At 40.5% G+C, this 21,909-nt stretch overlaps 1 protein-coding gene across 5 annotated transcripts in view; it reads left to right on the forward strand.

Moving 5' to 3' along the window:
• Positions 1 to 6: 6 nt before the first annotated feature.
• The window catches only part of LNX2 (ligand of numb-protein X 2), a 61,072-nt gene continuing 39,169 nt past the window's right edge, over positions 7 to 21,909 (forward strand). For 2 of the 5 annotated variants that reach the window (XM_035902540.1, XM_035902539.1), the window contains exons 1-4: positions 7 to 1,022; positions 2,784 to 2,928; positions 3,539 to 3,719; positions 4,166 to 4,275. The gene's annotated coding sequence lies outside the window, so the exon portion shown is untranslated. The remainder of the gene's footprint in view (positions 1,023 to 2,783; positions 2,929 to 3,538; positions 3,720 to 4,165; positions 4,276 to 21,909) is intronic. The other 3 variants (XM_035902543.1, XM_009647129.2, XM_035902541.1) reach the window with 2 other exon arrangements.

A 21,909-nucleotide genomic window follows, 5' to 3' on the forward strand; every position in this document is an offset into this window, starting at 1 on the left:
GAGCTGGGCACCCAGCGCGCCCCTGCGAAGCCGAGCTGCGGGCTCGGGTGCTGGGGACCTGCTCCGAAGGCGCCTGGTTTGGGGGGTCCCTAAATACGCGCGTGCTGCTCTGGTGTGGCTTTGTTAAAGAAGCTGCTGCCTGACAAGGAGCCAAATCGCGGCGTGCGGGGGAGGCAGGAGGACAGCTGCAAGCAAACCCCTGCTGCAGGAGCCGGTTTCAGGTTATGTGTTTTACAGCTGCGCCAGAGGAAATCAGAGCTGTATGTGAAACGTCTCTGAAGCCTGGGTAGTTGGCAGCTATTTCAAAATGTTAACTCTAGTCCTCAGTGCTCTGACCCGTTTTTCCCCTGTTTGCTAGCTCCCAGCGCTGAAATTGTAGTTTAAATACTTTAAACCTCGTGTCTTTTAAACTTTATCAAGGTATACTTTAAAATTATCATTGCTCTTGACGGAGTACTAGTACTCGGTCAATTAATTGAGAAAACACTTGCTGGAGCTGTGGTAGTGACAAATCTGACAGTCCCTTGTGATTTTTCTTACCACGTTCCTAATGCATAGCGCTGATTGTTTCCTTCTGTAGAAATCCACTATTAAGTACTTCTGAGCTTCATTTAATTCCTTTTTTTAATTACATGATATTGTGGGTTTGTTTTTGTCTCTGTGTGCAAAGTAAAAAAAAATGCCTGTTAGGGATTAGCTTTGAGATACGTTTCATAGTCTCTGGAAATAAATTTTGAATCATAAATGCATTTGAGCTTCTGTTCAAAGAGAAACTGTTCTCAGCTAGGCTCTTATTAAATAAACACTTTGAATGACTGATTTATTTTTTTTATTCCTGTACCCAATTCCTTTTGGCTTCGCGATGCTTTATTCTAAGCTGCAATCCAGCAGCAGATCAAGGAGGCTTAGGAAGAAACATCAGATGGTTTCGGTTAGTGTCCCTACCACTTGGAAAATAAACATGCTAGTACCATATGCTGCCCTGACTTCAGTTAAACAAACTCCCTCAAAATGGAAGCAAGGTATGTCAGCGCACTTGCTAGAACCGTAAGACTTAATAGGGTCCTTTACCATTTTTTTTTAAATTCTTTTTTTGTTTTATCATTTACTCACTGAGGGAGTAATCCTCTTTCCTGAAAATTATGAACTCCAAATTCAGCAGGCTGCAAAGAGCACCATTGTGCCCAATTAGATTTTTTTTTTAAAAATAAAAGTATGTAATGTTATGTTTTAAAGTTCTTGTATTATTACAATTCTAAAATCTCTGGATATTGAAAAACAAACAAAAAAGTGTAATTTAAAAATAAGTGTTTTCTGTATTGGCCCGTAACTCTGACTTCAGCAAGAGGTAGCCCAGGGCATTGGACTCAGGTCTGAGATTTGCAAACACAGCATGATTGCCTAACGCAGGACTCGAATCTTCGATTTAAAAAATAAATAAATAACAATTAAGCTGCGACTTGGGGACGAAACTTTGCAAGAGGAATGTAAGCTGGTGACTGGGCGGAAAAGTACTGCTTTCTTGAGACAGTGAGGTTAGCTTAAAAAATAAGCCTACTAAAACCTCTCGTGTGTAATTACAAAAATGTTGGCTTTGACATTGTAAGCTTTGGCATTTGTTCTCATGGAAGCACTGATGACCTCGGTGAAACTTTGTTTTTTCAGAAGGCTTTACCTGCACTGAATGGCCTGTCAGTCTCGATCTTGGTGTATATTTATGGGCCTGTATCACTAAAAAAATAAAAACTTAGTTAGAAGTTTGTTTAGCTTCTAGCTAAAGCTGTCTGCTTGAAAATACTTTAAAATATCCCCCTCTTTTTTTTTTTTTGTCCCATTTTTCTCTGCTCTTAAAAAATGTCTTAATATAGTTGAAAGCAACTGTGAAGAAGTGATACCAACGATATCAAAGTGAAACGCGGAAGGATACGATATATACGAGATGTTGGATTGATATAAATTAGTGTCATAAATCAGCAAGATGCTGCTTATTTAAAGAGCTATTAGGTATTAAGAGCTGTAACTAATAAGAAAACAGCGTTCATTCAGTGCTCATAAAATGCTCCCTGGTGTAAATGGCACCAGAGGAAAACTGGTTGTCTGGTTGATGCAGCAGTGGCTTGTCTGATATTGAAAGGTTCTTTGCTGATTTGGTTTGCAGAAGCAATTTTGATGTGACCCCATTGAATCGCGTGCTGCTTAATTGCTTTATTAGGTCAATGGAGTTTGTTGTTTAGAAATTGCAGTGCCTTTCAAAGATGACAATTCTTTCAAATATCAGTATTAAATTATGTAATTGTCGGGTCATGATGTCTATGGAGCAATAAAAAGACGATAATGTTGCGGTGTGTGCTTTTTGTTTTTTGTGGCCCCAATTCTGTAGATGTTTGCGCTTACGTATGTTTAATTTTAAACACCCAAGTATTTCTTTTGGAATTAGTAGGTCTGTTCTAAGGCTTAATGTTAAGCCTGCATGTAAATGTTTTCAGGGTCAGGATTTATGTTTGCAAAGTTCATGGGATAAGCCTGTCGCATTTTCATACCGACTGTTCTGTATTCTGCATGAGATAACGTAGGCAGCAGGCTTCTGCTTTGGAACCGGGGGCTGGTTTATCTACCGACACGAAAAGAGACGCTCCCAGCCCCGCTGCTGCGTGACGGTGCTGTACCTGAGCTGACTTCATCCCTGCAATGTGCTTTGCGACACCGCAGGCATCTCTTTCTATTTTTAAAGCATTTTTACCGATACAAATGTGCATAGATGTCAATTCTTTATATTCTTCTAGGTGCTTATTTCAATCGATGTTAGTTTTACAAGTAATTTGGGGCTGGAAGAGGAGGGGAGTTCCCCTGCCGAGTCTCTCACACTGAACTGCGCACTAGACGGTGGAAAGAAAAGCTTAAGCATGCAGTTGTTTGATATAAAATCAGGTAACTTGTGAACATGCAAGACTAAACTGTTTTGCGTTTTTGTGATTTTCCCACCTGATTAGTGGGATCCATTTTGATCTAAAAAATGGAACCTTGGGGTAACGTAGCTTAGTGTATTTTTGCAGCTTCATTTTTGTTTTAAATAAGCAACTTGTGACGTTGCTCTAGGGTTGTGGTATTTCATTAAGAATGACTAGAATTTTCTTGCTGTCCTCACAGCAAAACAGACCAAATTGGGTAAGAAAGTAATTGTGAGGTTATAAGTGTGTCAGCTCAATGTTACATAGAAGTTAATTTTTGCCCAGGCAGAGTTGGTTGACTTTGGGATGGAATGATGTATGTTGCATTTTGCCTGGCTGTTTTCCCTTCATTCCACAGAGAAGAATGTGTGTTTGTATTTCATTGCAGGGATTTGTCACGCTTAACCACTGTTTGATGGGGTGTGCAGAATTTTTATGAAGAACCCTTGTTTGTAGAGCAAAATGCAATTTGATTGAGGAGTATATCCAATATATGAACTGATCCAGTTTTAAAATGTTGTAAATGGTAGTAATAAGTAGTTCTACGTAATGAATAAGAAGGAGAGATGACTTATTTATCTTTTTTGTAGCAATAGAGAATGCTGGGAAGTGGTGTGCATGAAAAGGAGAACCCCTATGTGTCTGGACGAAGGGAGGAGCCCAGTAGTTGCAGAAAGGCAGAGCGGGGCTTTTGGATCAGGTTGGCTGGAGTGGTGTGGTGCTGTCAGATATTATTCAGCGCAGTGGGGAAAAATGAGTACTTCTGCATTGGTACGTTCTTTGCAGTGGGAGTAATTTTGAAGGGTGCTTAGGCAGCACCCCCCACCCTAGTCCCAGAGATAGCACTGCTGCTGCGTGTTCCCATGACCTTCTCCGAAGAGGTTGCACAAGCCCAGTGGAAGGTGTCAGGATGCTGGCGTCATGCATTCCCGGGGGCTGGCTGGTTAGAAAACAATTGGGAATAAGCACAGTTTATTATTGGGTTCAAGTCAGTGTTCCTATACGTTGATGCTTTTATCGACTCTTGCAGTGGTACTCGTCATGTAGATTTTTTTTTTTCTTTCCACGCAATTTTTGTTTGACTCTGAGCTCTCCACCACAAACAACTCTCTCTTAATGCAGTGTCACTTTCAAAATTTTGGCCCTGAAAGGCCAAAGAATGCTAGTGATGGAGGATTTTAACCTCTTACCTTCCTGTGGCTTTCTTTGTTCTTCAGATTGCTGCCAATCCTCATTTCTGGGTTCATACATAGGAATAAGAAAGCTGATGCAGCAGAGGTTTTTGGCACAACAGAAGCAAATGGAAGTTCAAGCAAAGCTAACGGAGGTAAAATGTCACCGACATGTATGCTGAAACCGGTTTGTAGAAAGTGGTTTTCAGTGGTTGCTATATTGTGCTCGCATAAGCTGTCGTGTTCTGCCACAGGAATGTTGTGTTTGCTTTGCAAGGACCAACCCATGGGGTTCTTTTTCTGACACAAAGCAATATTTCAGGATCTAGGCGTGTCGTGATTTTTCTGACTGTCAAGTTTTGGTTGGCATTTCTGAACAAAGTCTTCATTTAGAAAAAAAAAGGCTTGGCTGGTATCAGCGAGCCGCCTTTGTCGATGCATTTTACTTTATCATAACGTGAATGTGCTTTTATCTGCGTACCTTCTATTAGTGCCCAGATGAAATGAGCTGTTACTGGCAACATACTCTTATGGCAGTAGAACAGAGCCTCTACTGGGGTTTCCTACAGGCACGGCGATGTCATCCAAATCATTCCCCTAATTGACATTGCTACCTGCTACGCCAGCAAAACCAAAACAACAACAAGAAAACCCACAACCCCCGGAAGGCTCTTAAGCTAACCACATTTTGACTTCAACGCAGTTGGTTCTGCCACTGCCCTCGGCAACAGCCTGTGCAGAACAGTACGTTCAAAGTCTGTCTTACGCGGCTGGGTAGCCTACATCTAGAGCAAGTCACATTTCAAGGAGGACACTGGGGATGTCTATATTTGTATGTGCCTCATGGATAGCACACTGAATATCTGCAATAGATTAAATACTTAAATGTGGACCATATTAAATTGCTTCTACATGTTTGGAGGTTAAAAGTTACAGAAAAAAAAAAAAGTCGGTAACAGCTATTGCCACTTCATGCAGAGGAGGGTGCCGTATTGTTGCTTCCAAGCTCATGCATTTATTTACCAGTAGTCCACCCTTCCTTGTGTTCTTGCCCCTTTTTATTAGATCTATTCCCCTGCCTCACATAATTGTTTTCTCCTATATTTTTTTATATCAAGTTGTTTAAAAGTTGCTTGTAACCAGACTGGAATAACTGTAAGTGAAAGTTGATCGATACATCACAAGACCACATAGATCCTAATGTGTTGTATAAACTTTCTGGTCTTGTTCAAAGCGTTTGCTATAAACCCAGTTCTGATCATACGGCTGTAAGGGTACCCTGGGTGCAGTATGTGTGTACCCTAGCTATCACACTGCTCCCTGGGGCTGCCCTGACTGTTAATTGAAGTAACTTGTTTTTTAGACTTTAAAAAAAAAAAAAACCAAACCTTTTTCAGTCAAGCTTCTTCCAGAGCAGGTTGATGAGGATTTCCTTCTCTCCAGCCTCTTTTTCCTGTCTTTATATCTCGTTTGCTCTAGAGGGGTTTTCTCAGCCGTTTGTTGTTACCGGCAGAAGCTAATGAAGGCTCACCCTGTGAATTAGTAAAATAGTTCTGTGTTTGTGCTAGATCTTACATTTATGTTAATTAAAAATTAGTACAAGTCTGTTCCTGGACTGTTTTTACAAGTAGTCCATTACTAAGCTGTCATTGCTGCTTCTAATGAAGATTGAAGCTTTAAAAATCACAGGGTTTCCTGCCTTATACTAAACCAGTATAAAAAGCTACTCATTCAGTATTGCATGCCTTCAGAATTTAGGTTTGCTTCTTAACCATTTTAATTCCCTTTAAATGATAAAGGTAAAGCTAATCTCATCCAGGTTATATTAAGCTAAAAATACAGATACGTTTGTGTACTTGTGGATCTGTCATGCATTTCATCTGAATGTTTTAACAAGGTATGTAAGTTAGATCTTTACATACATATTACAAAGCTTCATAAGAATTCAGCGACAACCACCGAATGTGTTTCTTTTTTGAATCACCAGTAAAAAATAGTATCTTTCTACTTCGTCTGGCAGAATAACCACTCTTCATTGCTGTTATCTGGGGGATGGCTCAGCATGTCTGTTTAGAGCTGATACTTTTATATTCTATAGCTTCTGATACGTGTCTTTCTATAGCTGGAAGTGTCACGAGCTGAATTAGGCTTCACAGCATGTGCAGCAGCAAATATACCTGTCGTGTGTACTTATACAGCGTGGGCATGATCCTGCATAAATAATACTTGCAGTTTTAGTTTAGTGGGGACTTTTTTTCCCACTTTGAAATCCATTTTGACTGATAGCTGCTGACTTATCTATTGACTGTGGCTCCCCTGCTTTCTGCAGGGAAAATAACTTTCTGGTGAGGCAAAAGTGAAGGTGATTCAGTGGTGGTAAAAAGGAGAATCAGCAGCACAGCTTGTTTGTGCACTTGACCTGAGCTGTCTTGCCATGTAAGCAGAAAAAGAGAATCTATGGGAAAATTAACACTAAAGTGAGTGGTAATGCAGAATTTTGGGTTACTGGAGTGTGAAATGAAACCGTTACAGTTCTTTCTTCTGCAGTAAGGGATGTATGCTATCGACTAGAGAAATGCTGTAGAAGTGTAATGCTTTCCTAAGTCATATTTTGAAAAGTTTGAAAAGCTGTGAAGCTAGGAAATGTTCATAAATAAGTGTCGTGCCGTTATGAAGTGGACAATATTTGATGAAGAACTTTTGGGTACAGCTTGACACGTTACCTCCTACAAATGATCAGAACACTATGGATTTCACAACAGATATCGTTTGTCTTTATGTAAGTCTCAAATTTAGTGAAGGCAACTTATTTCACACAGTAATGTCAACATTGTGCTGTGATTTATTTTTTTTTTTGCTTCAAAGAGTCAAAGAGGAAATATTTCTGGTTTAGCTGTGATACTGAGTTTAACAATAAAGAAGATGGTTTGTTCTAAAGTGTTGATATAGGTGAGGCCACGTATACCTGAAAACCTGCTAAGCAGGTTAAGTTGAAATGCAGGAGAGAAGGGACTTCACTACAACGCACCCACACGTGTTAGGAGCAGTTGTTATCCCATATATGCTATTTTTCAGATGATGTATCACATGCCGAGTCCTACTTAGCCATCCCTACAGCTTGACTGTACAACTTGAGCAAAAATTTCTTCATCAAATGGGTTGTCAAGCATTGGAATGGGCTGCCCAGGGAAGTGGTTGTGTCCCCGTCCCTGGAGGTATTTAGAAGATGGGTAGACGAGGTGCTTAGGGACATGGTTTAGTGGTGGGATGGCAGGGTTAGGTTAACGGTTGGGCTTGATGACCTTAAAGGTCTTTTCCAACCTAAACGATTCTATGATTCTAATTGAATCTGTGGTGGTGACTCCGTGGGGTCCATTGTGGGCATGAGAGTTCTTCTGCCTGATTCTGCTCCCAGGGAAGTCCCGCTATTCACCACAGCTGTGATGATGTGGTTATAGCAAAGCATCCCTTATGGGATTTCTTTGCTAGGGCTCGATTGCTGCTGATACAAATCTGGTTAGCATTCTACTTGTCATTGAACTTACTTTACATATATGTGTATATATATAAAACTAATTTCTACATGTAAATAAATAAAACAGTATAAAGAATTAAAAAACAAACCCTGTACTCATTCTTTTCTTTCAACAATTTTTTTTTTTTGCTCTCTTTTCTTTCCTTCCTTTCAGATCTTAACTAAAAATCCTTCCAGATTTAGCTCTAACATTCAGCATTTTTTATGGAAGAATGAAGTTGAAATACAGTAGGTAAAGGAATTCTAGAAATCTGATCCAATATGTTTTTACCAACTTAATTATTGTTCAATTCTATAGGTTTTGCTTTTACTTCTTAGTTGTGAAATAACTTACTTCTTCTGGTGCTGTCAGCAGTTCTAGCAGTTGTAAGTCTCTGTTGCATGCCCAAGGCAGTGCCTCAAATGAAGCCAGCTCCCTGAGGAGCTTCAATAATGTGTTGTGTAAATAGAAGATCTGTATAAATATTACTGATTATCAACACTGATTATAGCAAATGTCATGGGGGGGATTTTCACATAAATTGCCACAACAAATGTTTGGAAAACAGTAAATGAGTGATGGAAAAATAATAACATTTATAAGGTAGAAGGAGTCATTTTCTTCATTTTACAGCTGATAAGTAGGTGCATATGAAAAGACAGAAATCAGATTGCTTTTGCTATCATGATATGTTTTTCTGTAGTCCAGAGGTTAAGTTCTATCTTTATTTACTAATAAACTTATTCAGTTTTCTGACTTAAAATTAGCCTGTTTCTCAAATTTGAAATAAAATGGAAGCAATTAAAAAAGTGGAATAACCTATCATTTATTCAGATATTAAAATGTATTTAAATATATTTCAATATTTATTCATAAAATTGCATTTAAATAGATTGATAAAAAGCTTTATTGGAAAATATGCTCTGCCTTAACATGAACTGAAGAGGATTAGGATTTAATAAAGTGAATTACTGTTTTCTGTTTGTGGGGGGAAAATATTTTCCCCCAAGGTTTTGCTTTTAAAACTACCATCTTTCTTCCCAGATGTTCTCGAATACGTTCTGCATTGTTTTAAGACAACTCTAATCTTTAATACGATTATCTGTAAACTTCCTTTGTTTACTGAGGGATTTTTTCAGATTATCAAATCATTTTATATACAAATCCTCCTTTTCTTGGTGTGTACCCTATGTCTCCGTTGTATGCCCGAGGCAGTGCCCCGAATGAAGCCGACTGACAGCAATTATTGATGATTATTCTCTGCGTGCTGGGAAGTGAAATCGAGCCTCCGGTCTCAATGCATGGTTTGTTTCAAACACAGGGTAATGGGAGCAGGTGCAGGGAGACACCGGAGCCTGCGCATTGATTTGCAGCATAAGCATAGGCAAGTTACTTAAGAGTATAAGGGATTGAGAAGAGAAAATGGTTGGAGCTGAAGTTGTCTTGTGCTTTTAAAGAACTTGGTCAGTATGTTTTCCTGGTACCCATACATGAAAATGAGAGGAGCTATTTTCTCTCACCGTGCTGGTGATATTTCATTATGCTGGGGCATGGGATAGCATTTAACAGGAGGGAAGAGCCCTTCCGTCCCAGTTCTCCATCCCACCTAAGAGTGGCCTGATCTGATTTGCTCTGACTCCGTCAGACCTCACAAGCTAAAATTGTACTCCATATTTCTCATGCATCAATAACTTCCTTTCAGTGGGGTTTTTTTAAGTGTGAAATCAAGCAACCTAACATGGGAAATGTGCTCGTGCATCCCTCACGCTACTCCCTTTTGTGCCTGTCCTTTGCACAGGACTGGGCTGCTGGGGAAAAAAGCTTCTGAACAGAAACCAGCAACTGGGTTACAACACAGGTTCAGGAGGGGCGGGGAAAACTGGGAGGCAGTGGGTAAGCTAAAAAGTGGCGTTTCTTAATTTTGGAAATTAGCTGCAACCTGAGTCATCATCTTTTAACATTGCTACATGTAATTTCTGACATTTAAGTGACTGAAACAGTTGCAGCAACTACATCATTAGGAAAATCCTTACTGCTTGTGAGATTTAGAAGGATCTGGCAATACTGCCTGAGCTACAAGACAGCTTGGAGACAGGAGAAAGCTTTATTGCCCTATAGAGGAAAAGTAGTCTGCTTGTGGTTTTTGGTTTTGTTTTTTTATTTTTTTTCTGGAGGACAAAATGATCCATTAGGATTTGGGTCCAGCCAGGTTTCCCCCACTGCAAATTCTTTCCAATGCTGGTGGCCTCCTGTGGGTCCCAGCTGCTTGGGCTTCCCTGCAAAGTGTTTGCTCTTGGGTATTGCTTTGGCAACCTGTCTTCAGGCTTTCTGAAGAACAGACAAAAGAAGGGAAATACACATTTTTTTTCAAAACCCAGTGTGGAATCTCTTGGGATAGAGCAAGCTGTGCAGGCACGTGAGGATTTTTCATGTTCAAAAGTTGTTGGAATCTGTTTTGGGGTAAGAGGTGAGACGTGAATACCAGAGCCTCATGTTCCCCCATCAGGACTACCCCTCCATCCTCTGGATGCAGGAGTTCAAATGCCCAATGTAGTAGGGGGAAGTAATAAGTAAGCAAAAGAGGATGCATCTTCGAAGGGCAAATCGGTGCGGTGAGAGCTTCCCTTCCTGGCAAAAGGCTGAGTAAGCAGGTGGGGCTGGCAGCATGCCCTGAAGGTTATTGTAGTCGGTCGCCAAGGCGGAGGGGGAGGCGAAGCCCTCCCGTCTGCCGGGGTTCTCAAGAAAGATGCTCTGAGAAGGCTTCTGGCTCCTGCCTCTCGCTTCACCTTGGGTGCTGGGAGAAAGAAATGGTGTCTAGGACTGAGACGATGCAAAGCTGAAAAAAACCCCAATGTATTTAGTATCGGTGGCATTTAGAACCACGTGGGTTTCTTCGGTGGGCTCTGAGCAGCAGCAGGGCCAGTGTTTCATTTCTTCTGCAGCTCAGCTGCCCAGGCAGGCTCAGAGTCTGCCATCCGTCCTCCCAGGCACCCGAGCTGCCCGCTACGCTAGCCGAGGTTTTATGGTGCCTCTGAGGCTATTCCTGGATGTCAAGTCTATATTGGAGAAATACTGCCAATTTTTTTTTTCTAGCACTAATGCAGGAGAGGCCTAGCTGAGCACAGAGACGGTGATATTGTTAATTTTCCAGACTCTTGCTATCTTACTCTCAGCTGTCCCTAGACATCCTCACCATTTTATGTTTCCTCTCTAATGGCATGAGCCAGGATGTCATAATATCCAAAATCAAATGTACCAGAAAATATAATAAATTAGAGTCAGGCTAGCAGAGTAATTGAAGAATAAACTGAATTTTAAACAACACAAGATTGCATTCTGAACTGATTGCTATGCACAAAATGCACCAGAGGAGTGCGACTTCATGTAGATTTACAATTGATGGCAGCATTTCCTAGATTGCTACTGGTAATAAAGAAATGAAAACGGTTTGAACTTTTGAGTTAGTGCCACAACATAATATTGCAGCGAAGGAGAAGTACCATTTTAGTTACACTGCAAAGTAATTCTGGAAGAAAAATTTTCTTGTTGCTTTAGTTATTTATTTAAGAGGCTTACGTGTATTTAGCAGTTCTGGAATTTATAAAGCCACAAAGTGAATACAGGCTTTGGCGTGGAAAGAACTAAATTTGTCCTCAACTGCTAATGTAATTCTTCTAGAAGAAATTACTTAGGAAATGTAGCAGTATAGTGGATTCCTCTCAATTCAGAAAATTGAGTTTAAGGACATTTGGTGTCCTTAAGGAATTCTGAGGTTGTTTGCTAGGTTAGTTTTGCGGCAGATAGGCTGCATATTTTGTTTGAACAATTTTCTTATAATTTTTACTTCACTTAAAGCCAGGTAACGCGCATACATAAGACATTTTTAAAATAGCCCTCTAGCTGCGATGGTAGTAGGGATGTAGGGAGATGGCATAAGAATTTCTGGTTTTGTGAGCTAGAAGTTACCTCGGCTGAGCCCTGGAAGCTGAGCATCCGTGTTCTCCTGGTCTGTTGAAACGTGAAATGAGATAGTGCTGGTGAAAGCCACCCTGAAGGCTGCTTTTATAACCAGAAGTTATGGGAAAGCCTCTGAAATGCAAATAGTCAGTAGCAGGTATTAGCTAGAAGATAACAAATGATGTTTGAGCTGCCGGATTGAAGAAGCCAAGTGGACTGCATGAAAGCGGGTCCTGTGCAGAGACATTGGTGTTGAGGTAGCCAAGCTGCTGATGCACAGAGAAACCCAAAAAACATTTTTGACATATTCTTTTCTTTATTTTCTATTCATCCCAATTTTGAGAATTTTGTAGGGATGAGATTTTTGGCAGCAATAATTCAAGCTCAAGGCAGGAGTCTGCCGCTTCCAAAATAATGTTCCATGGTGAAATACCAATGGATGGAAGGGCTGTTCTGTGGTAGAAATCAAACATAAGCCTTCTTTGGTGGCAGGGAGGGCGGGAAGGCAAAAAAGCAGTCTTACTGCACTGGAAGAATCTAATTTTGTAGTGATAAGCAGTATGATTTGTTTAAGTGAATACTTTTAAGTTTAAAGGCTTAAGTTATATTTAAACATGAAATGGCATTGTTTATTTTCATGACTGGAAAATTTACATAAGGTTCTCCACCAGGAATGGTAATGAAATACGTTTGATTTTTAGACTAATTTCATAAAATAGTGAAAAAAGGTAGCTCTTGTGAGTTAAACACTTGAATATATACAGTAAGCTTTAGCATTATTAAAGTAATTCACAGTGCTGTAAATCCCTTGTTTTAAATTACTTCACTGTGCTACGACCTAATGGAAGCAGAAATTAATCTAGAAGATGCGATTAATAAACCACTTACGTCCCCCGTGTAATATTTTAAATGAATTATTTTTCTGTATGTATTTTGGTTGCTTAATAACTTACCTCCTTGTCTCCACAGAAGAGGGCTGAGGGATGGCTGGGAGGCAGGAGGGAGGGCGTCTGGCTGCTGTCTGCCCTGCTGGGCTGCCTGGGGACATAGGAAGGGCCAGTTCCATAAACAAGCTGCAGGCCACCATGGCCCTGGCTCTTCGAATTGTATAGCAGAAAAGTTGGGAGAACAGTGTTATAAGGAAAAAAAAAAGAATCTGCCTGTCAATAGGGGAAAGTAAGTAGCATTTAACCCATTTAAAAAAAACAAACGTGAGCAGTACAGGAATTCCTACAGGGAGGTTTTGGGGAAGGTAATCTTCAAAATCTGAGATTTCTGCTCTCTTCAATGGCAAGTTCTGCTATGTTGTGGCAAACTGAGAGCTATCCTGTCCTACTGAGGTCTCCCTGTACCTCTTCCCCTATCCCACATCCCAGGTGACTTCTGGTGAGTTACACAAACACCATTTATCTTTGAGAGCGTCCCCAGCAGGACAGGACACTTGTAACACATATTTGTACCATCAAGCCTTTCTATAGCCGTGGTCAGTCTTTTTTGTAATGCTTGTTACCTAGTTAACCTAGCACATGAAATCTGTGTACCATGGGTGTGCTCTTACTGCAGGTAAGACCACTTGAGAAACTCTTGAGTGCAGTTGCTAGGGAAAAAAAAAATAAATAAATATATATATATATATGTAATGGGTAAATGGAGTTCTTTTAAGGAGTCATGGAGCATCGTTTTCTTTCAAAATATATTAGTGGCATGGAAGAAGGCGAGCATTTCTGATAAAGTTTATTGCAATACTAAATGTTAGAAACAAGTCAGCAATACTGAGCAGTCCAGATCGTTTTGGCAGCTGCAGGCAGTTGAAAGATATATTAAAGTTTAAGCAATATATTTTTTATAACATTTAGAAGCAGAAAATCTTAAAGGGTGAACGCATTCTGGAAACATGAGGCAGTCATCATGATGAGCCATTGGAAAACAGCTCTGTGTTCAGTCCCACAGTAGGATGCCTAAGAGTCCTTCGAGGAAGAATATGTAAGGAGTATTAATGAGGAACCCAAAGGTGCTGTTGCTGGGGTATGGGGCACAGGCGGTACCTGGGACCCACCAGTTTCTGATGTGAATGCTCTTAAAGAGTTAACACGTGAAAGCTGGAAAGACCTTTAAAAAAAAATAGTTACAAAAATTATTAGCAACTGCTTTATGGTATTTCTTCAAGAACCTTCTTTCCTCATCTTACTGGTAAATAAGCCGTAGTGCATAAAAGTAATGGGAAGTTTCATCATTTTAAAGAGATGTTTACGTATCTGGCGGTGTTGCTGACAGGCAGCTAATACAGCCAGGTAGGCCTGGTAATGGTTTGCTACAGACTGAGTAAATATCATAAACGCTTAAGGATGGGAAACCCTCAGGAGCAGTAAACATGACTAGCTGATACCAATGAGTAAAGATTTTACTGCTGGATGCAAAATTGCAGAAATATGTATTTAATGTGTACACACACAAACTAATCACTTCAGCTAGATCCATCGTACAGTGATGCTGTTGGGATCAGCACGTAGTGGTACCATTTCTATTAAGCGCTTAATGGTACGATTTCTATTAAGGAATGCTTTTATGTAGTAGTTGGGCAGGGAGCCAATGCTACGTAGAGTCACCAATGTCATCCCAGGGCTGCTGATGGAGCGGACAGCTGGGACCAGAGGTGTCCCGAGACCGACGCACGAGGCAGCCGCATCCGTCCTTGCATGCCACCGCTCCTGTGGTGTCGGACCGCTGAGACTCATTTTATGGTATGTTGTAGAGTCCTGGAAGGAAAGTCTTTTAGTCTGGCGATCAGCTTTCCAGGGGAGACTGCTATGCTTGAAGAATCTCTTCAGTCTGTTATTTTGAATTATGTATGCCCCAAAGCAGGTATAAATGAGTGCTCCTAGTGTGTCCATTAGATAGGGAGATGGACAGCTCATAAATTCAGATGTTGCTCTGTTTCATGTTCAGTCAAATAGACTTTGATGGTTGTAATGTAGCAGCACCGAGGCATTTTGAGTTTTGTGAATGCAAGAAGGAATATTCAGTTCAGCTTTATCCCTGGAAAGTCCAATGAAAAAAATGAGGAAGACCCTTTCACATATTTTGTTTACGTTGTTTTCCTACCTTGGTAAAAGCTGCTTCACTTCAGCTTTAATAAAGGAAGCAGTAGCTGAGAAGGAAGCTTTTCTACCTGAAGGAAAAGGGTGAGAAATTGCAAAATGAGTTTACAAGATTGTCAGCAGAAGTATTTCATGGGGCTTACTGAGGATCCCTTTGTATGAAAGTGGGAGAACTACAGATATAGACTAAGTCCCTACATGAGGCGATAGTTTGTTTGAAGTGGCATACCAGTAAAATTGGGTTTTTTCCTCCTAGCTCTTCTGCGATTTTGAAGAGGGTATGGAAAAAGCCCATCAAAAGGGTTTGCAAAGTTTAAGACCTTTATGGTTGTCAGTGACTTTGAGGTTCTTAGGTAAAGGCATTAAATAAGTGGAGTATACAGTGACTGTATCATGGGCAGTATGTTGTTCTGTCACACCTTACAAAGTGAAAAATGTCATGAGTTCAAAACATGTTTCTTCATATTTATGCACAACATAGAACAGCACAATTGCTCAGCTAAATAAACAGGACATTTTCAATTATAAGGTGCCATTACCTTTGCGTGTTCTTGTCATTTATGGAATCAGTGGGTGGTTAATTAAATTGCTCCTTTGGACTCTTCTGAAGGCTGTGTATTAATTATATTTTAGTGGTGGTGTGCACATTTCTCAACTTTTTAATGAGGGTAAAAGTTGTTTACCTCTTCCTTTGGAAAGATGTTTTTTTTTTCTTGAGGTTAGTATAATATGGGGTTTTGTGGTGGGTTTTTCTTTCTTTCCAATAAAACCTTGTTATTCAGCTACTCATTGGAATCATGTGGTATGCTTAGTTGAAATAAAATTTTAAAATCTTAATTTTCCTGCTGCAAAGCACTGCTAAAACTGCGGAGTCTGTGCACTAAACCCCATATAGATGGAGGGAATAGGTTCATGATGAACTCAGGAGGAGAACGTGCTTCCTTCAGCCATTCAGGTCTTTTGAAGACCTGGCTCCTACAGGCAATTTTGGGGCTCAAACCCAGAATTTCGGTTCAACCCGTTAGCTGAGCAGGCAGGTCCTGGCTGTCCTCCTCCGCCTTCATTGGTACTGAGAACAGCGCTGGTGTTTGCGGGTTGGGAGGGAACCTTGCAGCGGCAGGGCTGGGCTGGGGAGCATCTTTTGTGTGGCAGGGCGAGGGCTCTTCCTTCACCCCCTTCCTTTGCTGTATGGCATTTCACCACGCCATTTCACAGTACAGCTAAGATCCCCATGTTAAAAATCTTGGTATCTTAGCAAATGCCATTTCCAGCCACAACTTTCTTTTTTAATTAATGACACTTGCATGCTAAAGGAAGCTCAGGTAGTACTGGTGTGTTGACAGAGGAACGCTGTAGCCAGATTTGGTTTATATTGGTTCTCCAGATGAAATGGTGTATCACAAGCAAATACTCAAATCAAAAAAAACCACCCCTAGCCTAGCATAAATATCATTGACGTCGTTATTTTAGTGCCGTTGGAAATGTCTCCAGCAGAGGTGAAAAGTTTCTGTAGTGCTCTCTAGGTCTTTGAAATACCATCGCAGGTTTTATCTCACGGGAAGGAGCAGAACAGGCCTCGCTTCTGATCAGACAATTTATTTAACTGGTCTGGTGGCCTCACCAGGGGTGATGTCTCCTCTAGGCCATGCAGCTCTCCTGTGAACCAGAAGGACATCAGTCCTCTTCATTCTGCTGTTTATCCAAGCCTATTTGTTGAAGACCATGCCAAGCCAAGGAGAGTTAAGAAAAACAGTTTTGGTACTTTTTCAGATGGGTAATTTACTTTGCAATGGTGTTTTCTCAAGCAGCGGGTGTTATAAAGACCACCCTGAAATCTTCAGAAGCATCCACTGAGACCTCAAACTGAACCCTTCGCTGCTGGAGTACACTTGCCTATTCCTGATTTATGGTGGTGTTTTGTGGGCTTAGGGGTTTTTTTTTCATCCACTTTATGGAACTAAGTGAAGGGAAAGGACAGTGTCTTGAGGGATATGGTGGTTATTGCATTTAGCTGGCTGGAGACGCTCCTGCATGCCATTTGTATTATGGCCAGTGTAATGGAAAAACAATACCAAAGTATTCCGTTTGAAAGTGGAGTTATTGAAGTCCAATATAATGGACTTTATAAAAGCTGCCGCGGAAGACAGTGGTTTGTAGTTTGTGAGTCTGCAAATATGCAGGGTACCTAGTATTCAAAAAGAAAGGAAGGTAGTTGATTGGAAAGAAAAAATACTCTCTTTTTTTTTTTTTCTTTAATTGACAAAAGCAGGGTAATTTCAGAATGTAAAACTGACTTTCTGCACTGAATACCCCTCTGGTATTGGGATAATGAATTATAAAACTATACAGAAATTGAGACTTCCAGAAAGTATGCCCAGTTTTGAGAACAGCTTCAACATTTTTGTATTAATTTTCTTTTTTAAAAAGCAGAATTTTCTTAAATAGACGAGGGGATGAAGGAAAAATAGTGTTATCTAATCCAATTTCTTGTTTTCTTGCAAACATTGTGTTGCTTTACATAATATTCATAGCACACATCACATGGAGAGCACGACAGAGGCTTGAAATGTCCTGTATGTGTTGTAAAGCCACTGCGTACGTGGAGTTACTGTAAGAATTCCTCTGTGTGTGGTACCCACACGCGCTCGCCGGGTGTGCTGACAAAACTGCGATGCGCTAGGTGTAGTAGCACTGTTTCATTATGCATTCATGAGAAATTGCTGGCGACATTTTAGCCTGCGGTTAATTTTAATGTTAGGTTTAGGATTTGAAAAGGACACAGTCTAAGAGAGTGCCTGCAGATCTTGTATGCCGACTTCTGCTCTGGTTAGTATTTACTGTAGCCACAGCTATTAAGGCTTCACTCATCTTCATGCGAGGTTAGGAGATTAGATGAATTTACTGCTTAAAGGAAATCAGACCCCAAGAGCTGCTTAGTGGTTATAGGAAGGGCTGGTCCTGTTTTAATTACCCACCGGTGAATTAATTTGTGCGTACTGGCATGCTGACAACCTTTTTCCTTGAAGTTGCCTGTTGTCATGTGATATCCCCTCCTCCAGGAGAACAACAGTATATTCTTCTTTTCCTTTACGTTGGGCAGGTATGCTGTGCTCCCTCCTCGCCTCTGCTGGGACGGAAGGGTAAGAAACGTAGACTAAAAAGGTGATGAAGGGAAAGGGCTGTCGTGCTCTGTGTTGCAGGTTTTGTAACAGATCCTCAGTGCCGGCTGCTGAGGAATCGTACCTGGGTGTTTCCGGGGCTCCGCTCGGCATTTTAAAGATGCTCTTCTTCAGAGGCTGGGCGCCGAGTGCTTAATTGCAGGTTAGACCCTGTGACGAGAATTGCAAACGAGAAACAAAGGGGATGCTTTTGGTTCGGCTTGTTTCGAATGCATAGGCTATTCTAACCCAAAGTGTGAAGTGAGTCTTGAATTAGCTGGTTTGTGCTTTTTTTTTTATTTTTTTTTTTTTTTGCATTTCTCTTTCTCAGGGTTTTTCCTAAATTACATGGTTTTCTGATATGTTGTGTTTAACAGGTTGATGCTTTGCAAAATGTTGTGGTCAGGAATCTCAATTTCACTTGCATGAATATAAAGGCTCTTTCTGGTGATTTGCATGCATGTATATGAATTTTTAAAGATTAAATTTCTAGCTTTGCTCAGTTGTAAAATTCAAGTTTAAAAACATACTCCATGAATTACGTGGGATTTCTGACATCTTTGTAGTCAGAAGGTGAGAAAGAAGGAGAGGTGAAATAAAATGAAACATTTATGCTGCCAGAAGCAGAGGTCAGTGTACATTCTGGTTGAAATTAAACCAATGTCCTCCTTTCTCATGGCTATTTGTATTATTTATAAATGCATGAGATGGGTATCGAGAGGGTGGCTGGGAAATAAGCTCTTAAATGCGAAAGCTCTTTGGTCTCCTAGGATACGTATGTAGTAATAGTTGTACAGTTATCCATAAGGTTTTCTAGTAGGCATGCTAGAAACCCTGGTAAACTTCCAGGTAGCCTGCAAAAAAGGCTTCTCATTTCGCCGGGTGTTGTGCAGTGCGTGCAAACTTTAAGTAACACAAGTCTTCTGGTTAAGACTTTTGTAAAACCAAAAAGGGATGATACGATTCTGAAAAACAGAACGAGAAACAGAAGATCATTCGTGCATCTGTTCCTTTACTAAATCTGTTTGCTTTCAGGACATCTTGGTAGAAAAATAAAAGAGCTTGAGTGTTTAGGTATTTTGAAATAACTGTACTTCATGTTTTCAAGTGGAAATGTCTGTCCCAGAAGAATAATTCCTGTTTTGCTGTTTTTCCAGGATTTGGGAGGGGAAGGAGGGAGAGAGAAAAATGGGAGAGCAAATGAGGCGTCAGGTCTGGCGGTTAGGAGGTTTTTTAATTGAAGATTTGAAGTTGCTGGGGAGGTTCAGTGGTTTTGTTTGTGTATTTTCTTACCCTAAGCATGCCATGTATCAGTGTTTACAATAATTATTTGGGACAAGGTTTTATAGCTAGTTCATCATATGCTTTGACCCCCAGTTTGCAGCTAAATAGGAATCTCTGAGCTAAAGTGTCCCCTCAGTTGCATTCACAAGTCAGGAGGGCAGTGGAAAACGTGGGTCTCCAGGCAGCCAGAGCCCCAGCAGACGAGCCGTTCTCCAAATCCAGCATCCAAAAAAAGGAAAGAAAAAATCCATCTTCTATTGCATATGGGAAAGGTGGAGTGATTTATTTGCATTTACTTAGTGAAAAAAAAAAAAAAGACTCTGTAAACGCTTTTAGCTTTATATTTAATTCCATTTAGTGGCAGTGATTGGCTGAAGCTAAAGCAAGACAACATGCTTTAAAAACAAAATAAGTATCAGTTCAGAATTTAACCTTATTGAAACTGTCACGTTCCGCTAAACTGGTTTGTATGGACAAGCAGTAAATATATTTCCCATTCTGAAGTTCATAAAGGGAAATTTATGCAAATCACTCCTTTTAGCCAAAGTATGTTATGCTATTGCAGTAGCTTGCTAGTGTAACTACTTGGTTCTGTGAAAGGTTTTGCCTTTTCCATCTTAAAATTGTTCAGCTAGGATGGCCTTTTCAGGACTCTTGCCTTTTCAGGACTCTTGCCTTTTCCCTATATCTTTTCTTTACATTCACATATGGAGGCAGACTAGTTGCCTGGCATTTTATTTATTGTTTCTCTGTTCTCATCTCATGACTGATAATAAGAGACAGTTTGCTTGTAGTTGAGTCTACTGCTTTTAAAGATGTCTCCTTTGAATGAAAATCTCATCATGTTCTTGACTGCAATTCTGGTTTTCAGATTGCACGCCAAAGGGACAGGATGAGTGCTTTTAATTACCCTGTTTGCCCAACTCTTGGTTCGTTAAATTGGAATTATTAGCTTTTTAACTCTCAAAACCAGTAAAAGTCTGGCTGGTTTTTATTGCAGTATTAAACAGTTCTTCACAGAAATGTGAAATGTTGTTTTTCTAACCTAAATGTCTCTGTCTAGCTGGAAACTTAATAACCATAGAGCAAACTAATTTTTTGGGTGGATTCCCTCATCCTTCTCTATATTACAAGCTTAATGCAGAAGGGACACTTCTCAGAATAAAGTGTGCACTCTATTCCTGGGTATTCCTTAGATTTTTAGCAGCCCTGCCAGGTGAAGATGACTTGTGGCATAGCCTCTTTGACCCAGTAGACCCTGTTCCTGTGAGCCACTGGGCCGCTCTGAACTTCATTGTTAAGTTTGAGTCATTTCTTACAAAATTTGGATTTCATGAACTGGCAGTTTGCAGGTGAACTTCTGGCTAATTCCTTGAATCCCCATTGTTGCTGATAGGAGCAGAGAAGCTTGGGAGTATGTTATTTCCCAAAGTGCCATTGCATTGAGTTAACCTGGCCTTGTCAACCCAGCTGCTATTGCTGCTGCTGCTGTACAAAGGATGGCGAGGTGCCTACAGCAGCACTGGACCTTGTGTAGCATTTCTGGGGTTTCGTCTTGGTGCACAGCACTGCTCCCTGTTTATGAAAAAGATCGAACCCATGGGAATGTGAGTCTTATCTCGCAGAGACAGCATTATCTTTTAGGTTCATTTGTATGGCTCCCAGTGGGAGTGCTGTCTGTGGTGGTTCCTGGCTCTCGGACAAGATAGCAATTAAAAAAAAAAAAAAAAAAAAAAAAAAAGGTTTATAAAGTTTCAAAAATGTTTCATCTAAGTATCTGGCATAAAACATGTGAAAGCGTTTAGCATGGGTTTGGGGTAACAAAAAAAAGTATGGAAATAAATGAGAGCGTGGATTTTTTATGTCTGTGAACCTAACCTAACTTGTTGAGAAGCGCTTGGTTTGGGAAAACGAGCATTGTGGTTAGGGAGTGCAAAGAAGATGGGCACTCCTGAGGCTGAATCATCTGCCTCTTAAAGACCTTTTTCCAAAAGCAATGCTAATGAAGTAATATCCTTCAAAGCAAGACTGGTATTTTAAGAGCTAGCTCTTAAGGGTTGAATACATAGAATAAATGAGGAAGTGAAAATTGTATCATCCCCCACAGAATCTCAAATGCAAAATTTCAGCATGCTGAGAAGAGAATGGACAGGGAGGAGGAGGAGGAGAAGGTTGGCTCCTTCCCAGTGTAGCATGTTTCTGTCAGCCTCTATTGCTGGAGCCGTTTTGACCATGGGTACAGAAAAGTGGTGCCTGAAGTTAGGAATCTGAACATCCTACCTGGTGGGGCTCTTCAGTGCATCGCTCCTTTCCCACTCTCTTCCCAAAATGTGGCGAACCAGAATTCCCTACTGATGTGAGTAAATGTCTTCTATATGTTTTGCAAATTCATGCTTAAGTATCTGAGAACTGAAATGTGTTTTTCTTTCATAATTCTAGACCTTTGTTTTTTTAACAACTCAGCTTTTATTCGCTAGACGAGCGTAGCAGTTGGAGCCCTGATGCCTCCCCACTCCACCAAACTTTTCCTGACCCCCCTGTTTGCTCGTAGGACAAGTACCCTTCTCTGAGCACTTAACCCTCTTGTGCTTTTATTGGACAATTTTATTCTGGTTTATTTATTTATTTCTAGTTTTATAAATATATATCTTCTATGTAATTTCTGCATGTGGCTACCAGTTCGGTGTTTTACATAGGTGCTACCACTTATGTGTCTTTAGTGTCAGTTTTCTTCTTTGATTTTATTTTAATTTGTACTACTGGCTTAGAAGGTAATG

Source organism: Egretta garzetta, unplaced genomic scaffold, assembly GCF_000687185.1.
Source record: "Egretta garzetta isolate BGI_Z169 unplaced genomic scaffold, ASM68718v1 scaffold279, whole genome shotgun sequence".
Lineage (NCBI taxonomy): Eukaryota > Metazoa > Chordata > Aves > Pelecaniformes > Ardeidae > Egretta > Egretta garzetta.